Raw genomic sequence first — 12,427 nt, 5'->3', positions numbered from 1 at the left:
GGAAGCAAAACTAATTCTTTAATACATGCTAAACATTACCATTTTATCTGGATTCTGCTGCCTCTGCTTCAGTTCACAAATGCTGGACTGATTATCCTTTTTGTCCGAATAATAGACTGTCTCTTGTCTCTGGAAACAGTTCTTTTTCCATTATAGAAAGTTCCAAATAAGGCAATAAGTTCAGTAAGTCTTAATTTGCCTGTTCCACATAAACCAATTCCCAATCTATGCCTCTAATCTGTTTCACTCCAGACGACATGTTGGTTCCTTGTCAGCATAAACAAAAGTGAAGTCCTTGGCAACAACTTCACGGTCTGTCCCACGAAGGAAACTTTACACTCTTCTACTGTGATTGTGATGCTGACTAGAAAGTTCGACCTGCATCACGATTCCATGCAGGAGCATACTCAGATGTGTAGTGTTCGCTGAGTCTCTGATTAAAGTGAGGACGTCGACATTGGCATATCTCCCCACAAGTTCTGGAAAGTCTTCAATTAAATGAAAAAATACATTATTGGCTAGTCTGCTATTTTCCTGTGAGAGGGACATTTGTTTTGTCTTTGCTGTACTCCGGGAGCAAAAGAAACTGTTCTGCAATCACTGTGAGCAGCCTCTTTATTATCTTTACATTTTCAGGATCTTGACGAAACTATGTTATGCTTGTGATTCTACCCATCAATGACGGGTATGACCTCAATACTAACTCGAAATAGATCGCAACGTCTTTGGTGAGCTCACTATTGCGTGACACCATATGTAAGTCCAAATAGGGATTCTGTGTCAAAAGGGTAAGGATACAGTATTCTCTTCCAATTTATGTATCCTCAATCAAAATTTGGCATACCTTTTCTTATCAAGGCTTCAGTGTGCCTCAGTCCAAGTTCAAAGTCAACAAGCTATTTTGTGGCTTATAAGTGCAATTCTTCTTCTTCACCCGGAAACTAGAATGCACAGAGTGTCCATGTTTTTATGTCCTTCTTCCCTTATTTTGCTTAAAGGAAGTGTCCAGAACTAAGTCACAACTTTACACAAAAGTTCTTTGTCTTTTAATTGGCTGGTCATGTGTCCTTCTTCCTCATCATGGACCTCGTCTCAATGTGCTGTGGTTCTTCCCCGTTGTCTGTAGTCTCTCCATGGTGAGGTGCAGGCAGAGGGATTTCTCCGATGTATGGCTTGATGTCGCCCAAGACGATCCAAGCTCTTCTTCCCTGTAACTTGACTGCAGAGGGTGTGACATCCTCCACTCTAAAGGGGCCACTGAACCTTGGATCGTCCCACTTTTTCCTTCTGTGATTTCTCACCAGGACCGTGTCCCCAGAGAATAATGGAGGAGCACGTAATTCTGGAACTTTGTCTGTTGCAGCATCTCATTCTGTGTTCTGTACTGCTCTACACCCTTCTTGTCATCGCCGCAGCTGTCCTGAAATTATTGTAAGACAAGATTTCATGCAATTGAAGTAGTTTTGCATTTCCAATCCTAAAACTTCTCCTGTTGGCTGAGCATCACATCTAGCTCTGTTTTGAGGTGTTAATGGCGTTCACATCCTTCTGCCATCACAATTTTGTGTGGCGTGAGATGGTGGTCAGAACCAGGCTGGTTTCTGAGTGCATACAGTGCCAGTGGAAGACAGTGCAGCCATCCCTTCTTTAGAGTAAGCTTCAACTTGGCTATCCTTTCCTTTAACAAGCTGTCGAGCTTCTTGCATATTCCATTCCCTTGAGGATGATATGCCGAAGAAAACCTGTGCTTTATACCAAGCAGCAAGCTAATCTGTTCAAATACTGTATTAACAAAATGAGGACCACTGTCTGACCTCATCACTTCACACACTCCCCATCTGGGAATCACCTGCCTCACCAGGAATTTGGCCACACAGGTAGAGTCTGGGTGTGTACATGACCTGCTTCTATCCATCTAGAGAATGGATACACCACAACAATTGGATATCTGTACCCATTACATACTTGAATCATATCGACATAATAGATATGCAAGTGCTGAAAATGCCCATTAGGCCTTGGGATAACTCCTTTAATCACACGTAGTGTAGGCCCACACGTGAACTGCTGACAGACTATAATGTTTACCATAAAAAATGCAACGTGCTCTGCCAAGTTCGGTATGAACCAGTTTTCGGCAATTGTTGCTGCTAGATTCTCCTTTGTCATGTGCGCTGGATAGTGTAACTGTTCCAGTGCTATTTTCAATAAGGCTATAGGCATCACCGGTTTACCAGTGCTGTCTTGTCACCACAAGCTCTCGGAGGGGTTTAAAGAACACCCTTGTTGCTTCCATAGGTTCTTCTCTTCCTGTGGTGCTTCTCCTTGGAGCTCCATTAACTGAGTTTTTGCCATATTGCTATAACCTTCCGGCTCACTTTGTGCAACAATCATTCTCTCATGCACATCAACTATTTCCACATTCATTATTATTTTGTCGTTGGTTGCCACACGCTTGGCTTCAGTGTCTGCTGCTTGATTTCCATGTGAGATAAAATCTGTCCCTTTCGTGTGGGCGGCATATTTCATAACCGCTGTGCCCACTGGGAGTTGTAGTGCCTTAATGAGCCTGTCCAATAAGTCTTCGTTCTGCACTGATGTGCTGTCCGCTCAAAGGTAGCCCCTCCTTTTCCAGCACGCTAGGCCTGTGTGTACTGTCGACGTCACATAGGCTGAGTCACTGTACACCGTCACTTCCTGGTCTGCATGAGTCTCGAGCACGAGTATCAATGCCAATAATTCTGCAGCTTGTGCTGAATAATGTGAGGGTAATCGTGCTCTAATAAGTACTCAAATTTCCCATTTGCCATGTGCTTCACCACACCGGCACCTATATATCTCTGTCCATCATTTTGATCAAACCTTGAAGAACCATCAACGAAGATGATTTCTCCCTCAGCCAATGCATTTTCTTTCAATCTGGGAATCTCATTATAAAATGTTTCATAGTTCACGCAATCATGTATTGGCTCTCCTTCAGTGACTAGCTATGCTATAAACATAGCTGGGTTCACTATTTTGCATCAAACTGTTTTAATTGTTGGATTCGATATGACCACTTCATGAGCAGAAGCTCTCTGAGATGTCAATGTGCCTTTTGGTTCCTCTAAAATGGCAAATAATGCATGCTCGATGAATAACATCATTGGCATCCCATCACAATGGTTGTAGCCTTCTCTATGGCAAATGCTGCGGCAGCCAAACTTTGTTCGCACGGGAAGGGACCCCCTCATCACTGGGTCTAAATTCCCACTGTAGTATGCAAGGGGATTGTACCCCAACATGGTTTTCTGTGTGAGTACTGCTGTCATAACACTGCCATTCATGTGTGAAAACAGGTAAAATTCCTCTGCATAATTGGGGATCCGTAAGACTGGTGCCGTGTAAATGGCCTTTTTTAGTTCAACAAACCCTTCTTCCATGGTCTCGGTCCATGCAATTGTTTCTTTTGTTGCCTGTGCTTTCTTTAAGGCTTGTAACAAGGGCCTGGTATAAGAACTGTAGTCAAAACCCATGCCCTGACATAATTACATAATCCCTGAAAACTCTGCATTTGTTTTATCGTGTGTGGCTTGGCTGGTTTTGAAATGGCTTCAGCTCTTTCAGGGGTAACCTTTTTTCCTTCATGTGATATCAACTGGCCTTTGTACAGCACTTCTTGTTGACAATATTGTAACTTCTCTTTGTCAACTTTATATTCTTTCTCAGCCAGTATAGAATAGCTGAATAGAATCGTGTCTGCACTTTTCCTCTGTTGTGCTGCAAATTAGAATTGCATCCACATATTGCAAGACAACACTCTCTAATGCAACATTGCTTAAGTTCATCTGCAGGACCCTGTTGAAAATCGAAGGAGACTCACAATAACCTTGAGGCAGCCTTGAGCTTTTCAGATGAGCTTATCTGAATGTAAACAATGTCATATCTTGTGAATCTTTGTGCAATGGGATTGAGAAAAATGAATTTTTCAAGTCAATCACCGTGAAATACCTTGCTTCAATGGGTATATTACATAGGATCATTGACAGGTTCGGGACTAGAGGGAACTCGGCCTCGACTATCTAGTTTATTGGTCGTAAATTTTGGATTAAACTGCAAGACTCTCCCTTTGATTTTTTAATCGGATAAACCAAAGTATTGCATGACGACTCTGACGTCACTAAGATGCCCTGCTCCATCATTGCAGAAATTGTTTTAAAAATCCTTTCATCTGCTTCCCTAGACATGGGATACTGTCATGCTTTTGGTGAATTTTCTCCTGATTTCAATTTAATCTTCACTTCTCCGACTCATTTCAGTAAGCCTACGTCATAAGGGCCTGTAGTCCATACTGAGACAGGCACCTTTGTCATGTCGTCATCAAAATATTCAGGACGTTTTTTGTGCCAGCATCATTCTCTGAGGCCCCTCTCTTTTGATCACTTTCACCCAATAAATGAGATTAACCTCAACTGTCATCTCATCTTCACCTATTTGCTCTTCAAATAGATTGTCATCAGTGACGTCAATCTGTAACCTTCTCCAATGGTGATTACTGCGCACCACTGTCTGCCTTCATCATCACAATCATCTAGCAACGCCATCTCTCCTTGCACTATGGCTGCTAGTATTGTTAAGGGAAACACCCGTCCCTTTCCTCATGCATAGGTATTCTTGGTCTGAACAGAAACTCATCTGGGGTTCTTATTGTTTTGTCTGCAAGGCCTGGTAGCCATGACATTAATATACACACTCCATATGCAAATATTTCGGGTTCTAATGGAATAGCTCTCGTAGCCATTTGTCCTGCTTATGCTCTAATCATTTTGCACACATTCAAATAATGCATTTCTGGAGTTAAACATACTATGCCCTTCTCCGTGAACGAGATTGTCATGTTTAACTTTGTCATTAGGTCTTGTCCCAATATATTCACTGGTGTCTGCCTCCAATATAGCAGTGGCACTTTCATGTCACATTCTCCTACGGAAACTGGAAGTTCTTTTGTAAAAGGAACATGACTTGCTGCTCCTGTGAAGCCCTGAGTATTTATGGCATCGCCGGACAAAGAAAACTTGCCTTTACGTATACACAAGCGTGTCGCACCCGTGTCAACTAAGAAAGAATCTTCCTTATCCCCTATAAAGACTCTACCCTTGGTTCCTCATGAGGGTTCGGTGTTAGTGATAGGATAGAACACATCAGGTCTCCCAGTGAGCTGTCCTAGTCCATATATAATCTTGTCCCATTCTGAGTCAATGGATTTCCCCCGTCACTTGTGGCATCTCTTATTCCAGAATTCGGTGCCTGTCCTGTACCTGTTGTTTGTGACAGTTGCATTGGCGACTGTTGAGACTGTTCCTGTGGAAAATGTGTTACATTCTGCTGCGGTTGCAAGCTTTGCTGCAATCTTGGCGCTTGCTGTTGCACAGTGTTATTCTGTGCAACTTCATTTCCACGCTGCTGCGAGAACGCCAATTGATTCACTATCCCTCCTCTTGTGAATTGGTTGTTTTGCACCATTCCTTGACTTCTGCACGTGCAAGCTAGATGCCCTGTCATCCCATATGTCCAACATGTTGGCAGTGGTCTGATTATTTGCCCATTTTGCATATCCTGGTTTCCGCCTGGCATATTTTGAAATCCTCCCTGATTACTTTGAAAACCTCCCTGATTATTCTGCCATCCTCTTCCTCAAAAGCCTCTTCATCTTGGGTAAAACTTGTTGTTGCTTTGATCAGACTGTCTTTGGCTAATGGCCTGCTGCATGTTTGATCCACCTGTATTAGTTATCATTGCCCCCTCAATGGCATACTTTGATAATTTTTTCTGCACTTATTATCCCCACTAATTGTCCCACCTTCCCCATCTGACGCCCACTGGAGTGGCACCCTTCCACCACTGCAGGAGCAGTGCGGTGCGCCGCCTAGGAGGGAAGCCGGAGCTTCCTCCTTCACATAGGTAGGCCTCCGGGCTTTTCCACTGAAATCGCAAGAAGCTATTATTTCTTGGCTTCTAGTGAAGTAATCTCATTGAATATCATTGCCGCAGCCCTCCACCCGAAACCGCCACAGAGGCTACCATCCACGGCTGATTTGCTTTCTAATACGATGAGACCCCAACACTGTGTTCTGCCTGAGCGCCATTCCAAGATGGTCGCCCAGCAACTGTAAGCACTTCTCTCTTCGTGCCTGGACCAGGCCACGCTCCCATTGGCCTTCCACTATAATTTCTCTGCCAATAGCAGACCGGGAGGCGTGAGCCGGCTTCTGCTTAAAGGCCTGCTGCAAGGCTGTATGCCTGTCCCTTCCTGTCCCGTCTTCACCATCCGACGTCCACTGGAGTGGCACCCTTCCACCACTGCAGGGGCAGTGTGGTGCGCCGCCTAGGAGGGAAGCCGGAGCTTCCTCCTTCACATAGGTAGGCCTCCTGGCTTTTGCACTGAAATCGCAAGAAGCTATTATTTCTTGGCTTCCAGTGAAGTAATCTCACTGAATATCATTGCTGCAGCCCTCTGCCCGAAACCGTCGCAGAGGCTACCATCCACGGCTGATTTGCTTTCTAATATGATGAGACCCCAACACTGTGTTCTGCCTGAGTGCCATTCCAAGATGGCCGCCTGGCAACTGTAGGCACTTCTCTCTTCGTGACTGGACCTGCCCACGCTCCCATTGGCCTTCCACTACCATTTCTGGGCCAATAGCAGATCGGGAGGCGTGAGCCGGCTTCTGCTCAAAGGCCTGCTACAAGGCTGTATGCCTGTCCCTGCCTGTCCGCGCCTTTCCTCGCCGTCACCTGAAAACTCTGCTGGATTCTGAACTTGTCCTTAAATAAAACGGTACGATTCAACTCCGTATCACTTCTTACCCGATCACCACTATCGCAACCTAAACTCTATATGCCCACCAAATCACTTTACCGCATTGTAATAGAGACAGACTATGATAAACTTGTTTACGTGCAAAATGCGAGCACTCTAGTGCAGCCACTGTTTAAATCTGCTCGTTGCGTCCCAGCACATGCTGTTAGTCAATGCTCCTATCCACTGTTAATCTTGCTAATGCTGACTGAATTTACTCGCGTGCACCCTAGCCTCTGGCAATTTGCTCACTGTGCGCTGTGCGCCCAGCCTACGCTGTTAATCAATGCTCCTAGCCCATGCTGTTAGTCAATGCTCCTAGCACATGCGGTTAGTCAATGCTCCTAGCACATGCTGTTAGTCAATGCTCCTAGCCCTTGCTGTTAGTCAATGCTCCTAGCCCATGCTGTTAGTCAATGCTCCTAGCACATGCTGTTAGTCAATGAACCTAGCCCTTGCTGTTAGTCAATGCTCCTAGCCCATGCTGTTAGTCAATGCTCCTAGCCCATGCTGTTAGTCAATGCTCCTAGCCCTTGCTGTTAGTCAATGCTCCTAGCCCATGCTGTTAGTCAATGCTCCTAACCCATGCTGTTAGTCAATGCTCCTAGCCCATGCTGTTAGTCAATGCTCCTAGCCCATGCTGTTAGTCAATGCTCCTAGCCCATGCTGTTAGTCAATGCTCATAGCCATTGTTAATCTTGCTAATGCTGACTGAGCACAGCCTATGAGCTTATCTCAATTATCCTGTGTAACAGTACCACTGCACCCAGTCATTACTACTGGCCCCACCAAGTAACTGCTAACCTACTGCTATTCTGACCTCCATAACCCACCCACCGCCTACAAAATGTTCCTACCAGGCATCTATTCAATACTGCTGAGAACTATTCTCTACCTTATTAATCTCTCATGCTCTCCTAGGTCCACTCCTAGCTCGGCCATTATAAGCACTACCTCACCACTCCCCACAGAGCCCTACATCACAACTATGCTGCTCCATCTCTCTCTACCATGCAGCCTCTCTGAAAGAAACACCAAACTACGATCCAGACTAGCCAAGCAATATGAGCTTCGAGCCAGGGACTCGATCCAGTCCAAACTGACCAACCGTTCCCCTACCATTAGCACTTGTGCCAACCTTACGTTGAAAAGACCCAAGTCTAGCCCATTCAATACTACGACCGATCACAAAATCTACAACACAACCGCCATCCCCACCCCCACTAAGGCTACCGCCCTACCCATAAAAGGTGCCCTCATTAACGCACGCTCTATGATAGCCCATGCTACAGACATAGCGGACCTTACTCTAGCAGAAGATTTTGATTTTTTAGCCATAACCGAGTTCTGGCTCTACGCAGCCGCAGGGCCTGTCCTCTCGTTAGCCATCCCCGATGATTACACCATCCTCCGAGCGGATAGAACTGAATCTAGAGGCGGCGGCCTGGCTGTAATCGCCAAAACATGCCTAAACATTAGACTTGACTCCTTGACCCACCTCCCATCATGTGAATCACTCACAGCTAAGTTGCCTACTGCCAACTCCCAAACGATAACCATTCACTTACTTTACAGACCTCCTGGACCCTTAGGATCTTTCGAGGAAGACCTCAGCACCATCCTCACCAATAACCTTAAAAACACCTCCCAGATCCTCCTCTTAGGGGACTTCAACCTAGGCTTTAAAGACCCCAAAGATCACCAGGCTACCCTCATCAATAATACCCTGTCTGAACTAGGCTTTGCCCAAAAAGTAACTGGCCCCACCCATAACAAAGGGAGAACCCTCGACTGGGTAGCAGATTACAACTGCGCTGCCTCTATCACCAATAATTCCCCTCAACCATGGTCTGACCACCATCTCCTCTCCTTCACCCTCAAAGCTTCGAGCTCCATTACCAATAATGTGCTAGCCTCAGCCATCCCCACAAGAAGTAAGAAAAATATAACAGTGGAAAAACTGATCCCTCTCATCCTCCCGACGCTGAACCAACTCCATGCTACCTCCAACCCCCACGACCTTGTAGAACCCTACAACAACACGATGCACACAGCCCTAGACTCCATTGCACCACTAAAACTAATGTAAACCAGAAAAGCACCTCAACCAATGGTTCTCTAGCCATCTTAAAGCTCTTAGATTAGAAAAACGTAAAAAAGAACAAGCCTGGAGACAATCTCGCACAGACCTTAACAAGACATTGCTCGATAAAATAACGTCCAACTACATAAAAGAAAACATAGCTGATAAACAAGAGTCCTACAACCAGAGAATTGCACAATCCAACTCCAGTACCAAAGAGTTGTTAACGATCATCAAAGACCTGGAAACACCTGTAATAACTCCGGACACTTGTGTGAAGGACAAACAATGGTGCACTAGTGTCCAAAACGCCCTAAACAATAAAGTCACAGGCCTAAAAATTAAAATAAAAAATAAAAAAGAATCCATAGCTAAACCAACCAACCCCACTAATGCTGCCCCGCACCCCACACCCCAACACCCCCAACCCAACCCCTCTCGCTTCAGCTTTTCCAAAGTCACCACTCTTGAAGTGGAAAAAATCATTCTCTGTCTAAAACCATCTAACTGTCAGGGTGACCTCTGCCCCCCACAAATCATCAAAGATGCGGCAAGAGACCTCTCACCATTCATTACCAAACTCATTAACGCCTCCTTCTACTCAGGCACCATCCCTAGCAACCTTAAAGAGTCCTGGATCCTCCCCCTCCTCAGAAAGCCTTCTCTTGATCCCACCATTCCCACCAACTACAGACCCATTACCACCGGCCCATTCCTGCTCAAGATACTAGACAAGACAGCCTACCAACAAATTCAAAAATACCTTGAAACAAACCATCTCCTGGATATTTGGCAATCAGGCTTTAGACCCCAACACGGGACAGAAACTGCCCTTATCGACCTGAAGGCTCAAATTGATACCCTCAGAGACAACGGGAAAACTGCCCTATTACTCCTCCTAGACCTCTCCATGGCGTTCGATTTAGTCGATCACAAAATCCTGTGCAATCACTTGGATTCAGCGGCCCACTTCTCCCAAGAAGCCATTGGCTGGATCGAGTCATTCCTAAGCAATAGATCCATGCGTGTCTTCTCCACAACCGCTGCTGCCGACCCTGTCACCATCACATGTGGAGTCCCCCAAGGTCCATGTATCTCCCCTACACTGTACAACGTGTTCACTAAGCCCCTGTTTGTTGATCTAGACGATCTGGGTATCACCTACACTAATTATGCCGATGATACCCAGATCCTCATCCCGTTGATGGGAGATTACAACCATGATTTGGCCTTGGTGAACAGGGTGTACCTCATCATCCAGGCATGGATGGCCTCGCACAGTCTATGCCTGAATGATGACAAGACGGAACTCATCATCCTTGGCTCCACCTCAAACCTAACCAAACTGAGCCACAACTACACCAGCTTCATTATAGATGGGAACCCGATCAAGGTAGCAAAAGAAGTGAAAACCTTAGGAATATACATTGACTCCTCCCTCTCCTTCCACAAACAGGTTAGCTCCTTGTCATCCTCTACGGCCTACACATGTAAGCTTATAAGAGCAGCCAAACCCTTCTTATCAACCCAAAGCTGCATTACACTAGCTAGAGCCCTGGTATTATCAAAACTGGACTTCTGCAATGCCCTCTACGTAGGAGCCAGTAGGCAAGTTACCAACAAAATACAGACGCTACAAAACAACGCTCTTAGAGCCGTGCTTAGCATCCCCAAGACAGAACACATTTCTAACATTAGGAGAACCCATAATTGGCTCAACACTACAGATAAAATCATGCTCAAAGTAGCTTCACTGACACACAAATGCCTCAACAACGCTGCCCAACGCTACCTAGTCGATAGAATAAACAAATACACTTCTAACAGACACACCAGAATCTCCAATGCAAATCTGCTCACAGTGCCAAGGTTCAAACGCACCAAAATGGGCGGCAACAGCTTCCAGGTGAAAGCAGCCCAACATTGGAACTCCCTACCACCCCCTCTAAGGACACCCCAAACATACACACACTTTAGACGCAACTACATCCAGTGGATAAAGAACAATGACCACTAATACCATCCATCCATCCTTACCGCTGTAAACTATGTAAATATATATACCTGTAAATATATATACTTGTAAATCTGTAAACTCTTGTCTTTATCGTTCCCACCTTCCATTGTCCCATTGTAATTTTTGTACTGCATTGTAACCTGTAACTAAGCTGTGAATAACCTTACTGCTCACGCGCCCTCATACCTTCGGGTCTGGTGCGCAATACAAATGAATAAACTAAACTAAACTAATTTAGCCTCCACACCTGTTTGTGCAGCATCCTTTTTGCGATGCTTTTCTTGCAGCAATCTGCAATAGTGTTTAATGGTCAGCTGTATTTCAGACCATGGCTTAGCCTCAATCCCTACCAATTTCTTGACCTGCTTCTGCACCTGTTCTGGCAGCACTTGGCATGATATATGGTAAAACACGGATATAGATTTCCCCCAAGATTCCAAGTTTCCAGCACCCATGCGTCTTGGAAATTATGAATATAAAGCAATGGATCATATGACTCCTTCATCTTGCATGTCATTATAGCTCCCATATCAGAAGTGTCTGGGTATAGCACTTGAAGTGCTTTACAGACCGCGGTTGTGCAATTGTTAAACGGCGCTCCATCATGCGCAGTATTAACTGCTGTCACCCCAGGGTAACCTGCACGTGTCCATACATCGTCAGCTCTATCACCAAGTATGACAATTAAAAGACCCTTAATATCCCCTATAGCTAACATGTTCCCTCTCGTCATTTTTTCTGACTCATGTATCCATTTTCCAGCTCCCGATGTCAACATTGGGAGCTTATTTTTCATTTTTTCTCTATACATGTGTGGCCAAGGTATATATTGTGGTCTTCTTCCTCCTTTTTCTAGTAAAGGGAACTGTGACACATGACACTCCTTTTCCTCTCTCATCATTTTTCTTTCTACAGCAGGGGTAATATTCCTGCATCGCCGTCTACCTGGCAATGTCCGTAATCTGCTCACATAGGGTGGTGGAGGCACCCCCCTCTGACCGTATGATGCTCCTTCATGCCGATCTGATTGTATGGCTAACTCCGGTGCCTTAGGTGCAGACCCTCTAGAACCCGACCATCTTATTCCCTTTCCCCTAGAGAAGCGTCATTTGCGTCTTCTCTTTCTTCACATTCTCTTTCTGCGTCCGATATTGTCTGTGCCCAACTCATGCAACTTCTCCCATCCTCCTCATTTCTATTTAGAGTCAGCCTATCTAAGGACAGCTCTCTTTTTCTGCTACTTCAGGAGGCATCCTCACTATCATACAACTGAGTGCTCTGAAGACGCCCATCCTCGCCTTCCCTTTGGGGTACTTTTTCTAGCCCCATCTCATTGTATATTCTATCGATCATCTCGCTGATGCTTCTGGTTTCAAAGTCATCCTCTGTATTTGCTCTAGACATGCCTGGTACTGAATCATACTCAGGAAAGAATTCTTCTATATATTCCCAGTCTACTACTGGATCAGGTTTTTTAACCTCTCTTTCC

Source organism: Ambystoma mexicanum, chromosome 10 (assembly GCF_040938575.1).
Source record: "Ambystoma mexicanum isolate Mex_15411 chromosome 10, UKY_AmexF1_1, whole genome shotgun sequence".
Classification (NCBI taxonomy): Eukaryota; Metazoa; Chordata; class Amphibia; order Caudata; family Ambystomatidae; genus Ambystoma; species Ambystoma mexicanum.
Note: the sequence above shows the minus strand (reverse complement) of the source record.